We start from the raw sequence: 2,418 nt of genomic DNA on the forward strand, positions 1-2,418 counted from the left end.
CCTATCATTATCTTTGTCTGATTCTCTCATCTCTTTCATCTCCATTTATCCATGTGGATATTGTCTATATCAAACCTTCAAAACGTTCCTTTTGTAGATCTTGAGAGCAAAGAGCAGCAAAGGCTGAATTTGAAAACACCTGATTTGTGGCAGAACATAAAAAAAAAATCAATGATACCTTCAAACAAAGCCTTGGTGATGCTCTGTGACCTGATATCATTTCATAGTATCTAAAGTAGTGTACCAGTGAAGGAACAAGAACCTTCATAGTCTTCAGATTCTTACTATTTTGTTTTCTTGTGTAACTTTAGGTAATTTGCTTACTTGGATTCTTCATTCATTCTTTAGCAAATAAATGCTATGTTAGCAGCTAACTTGCATGTTGCTATAACATCTAAATGAGTTATCCTCTAGAAGCACTAAGAAAGTGGCCAGGTACCAGTTACATTCTATACTAATGTTTTATATTTATTAGTCATTGTCTAAAACTATCCACAGAACACAGGTCTCATTCTCTGATTGAGAATCTATCAATATGATCTTCAGAATCAAAGGATCCAACCTTAATTCTTTCAACTGCTGGACCACGTGGTAAGCCACAAAACCTTCCCATGTGGGTGTTTTCATCTGAGAAAATGGATGATGGTTTGTAGGTATTGTAAGAAGTAATGTGTTTGAATTCCTTAGTAAAGCGTTAGAAAGTCTCAGGTCCTCTGATTTTATGAAGTCTGATTATACTATCACACTCTTGACAATTGAAATCTATTTCATAGTTGTTCTAAACCTTTGCTCTCTCATTTTTCTTACTGCAATTTAGATAAGTTATTTCTTTAATTGCCAAGAAAAATCCTAACAAAACAAACAAAAGTAAGAAGTAGCTTTAGTTTGGAACCCAGTCTGAGTGTACTCTTCATCATGGGTAGAGATGTAGCAGCAGGAGAGTGAAATATCTGATTGCATTAAATTCACAGTCAGGAAAAAGAGAGGTAAATGTTGTTGACCAGCAGACTTTCTGTATTTTTATTTAGTCTAGTTTCTTCAACCCATGGAAGGAACCACTCACAGTTAGAGTGGAACTTCATACCTCAGGTACCATAGTTTGGGAATTTCTATGCCTGGATACTTGTTTCCATGGTGACTCTAAATCTCATCAAGTTAAATAATTAAGTTATCCATCATACAAAGCAAGGCAACAGGTTGATATATGGGTATATACAAGAGTTGTTGAATTTAGTTAAATAAGAAGCTGGAATAGGTTGCCCTTCAAATAGCTTCCCTTGACATTAGAAGACATATACCATCTGTGGGCCTGATTTGGCTACAAGACTCAGCTCCCAGTTACATGTATTTTTTATGATGTGAAGTCTGTCTAGGATATAGTTCTTGCCATAATGCTATATTTCTGTGTCTAGGCTCCATAAATAGAAGCAGATGCAGTGTTCTTGGCTTCGAGGTACCATTAAAAAGGCTTCCAGCTTGCTTGGAAAAATGCATCTGGTGGCATTTTAGGGCCAAATTTAATGCATGGGCCTTTTAGCAGTATTAATGACTGTCCTCAAATGTGCTCAGGCAAATGTCATTTATATTCAGATGTCTTCCAACTCACCAAGTGTGGCCAGGCTGATTGGGACAAGTGAGTAATATGCTCTTGGACAAATTTACGTGCTGTGAGATCAAGAGGGGTTCATGTCCCATCCACTCATTTGAAGCCTATTCAAATATCTATCATATTTTATTTATCATTTATCTTACTCTCATCTTTCCATATCTATCCATTTATAAATCTACATGATTCCATCCATCAAAATATGTATGAATTACCTACTAATCTATGTATCATCTATCTATCCATTTATCTATCATCCCTTTATCATCTTTTTTAATGTATTATATTTCAGTCATCTTTAATCAATCTATAAATCACTATATATCAGTTATCAATCTGTCATCTATATGTCCCCTGTCTGTGAGTTGTCAACTTTAAGTCAGTGTTCAGCTTTCAAATACTTACAATGTATGTTCTGTGTGGCCCTCCTTGGTCCAGCTACTGTGTGGACCACCATAGAAGAGATCTGCTTACTCTCATGCACTGAATTAGCATTATTTCACCCACCGTTATTAGAGTGTGTGTTGAGTATCTGTTTCTTCTAGTTCAAATGTTCCACCTGGAAAGGAGGATGCCACCTGATAAAACTTTGAAAGCCAAGAGAACTTGAGCAATGGAAGGAACCAAAAGAGCTATAGGATTCCAAGACTCTGCCACACTTGGGCTAATTGTCAGGTGGGCTTTGTGGCAATGCTGTACCTTTTGTACCTCTGCTCTCATAAGTAATCCCAGTAACCTCACTGGTTTATTAACCCAGATTATTGTAGAAAAGTATATCCTCTACCTGAGATGAATAGACAGTTATTTGTTCA

Source organism: Mus pahari, chromosome 5, assembly GCF_900095145.1.
Source record: "Mus pahari chromosome 5, PAHARI_EIJ_v1.1, whole genome shotgun sequence".
Classification (NCBI taxonomy): Eukaryota; Metazoa; Chordata; class Mammalia; order Rodentia; family Muridae; genus Mus; species Mus pahari.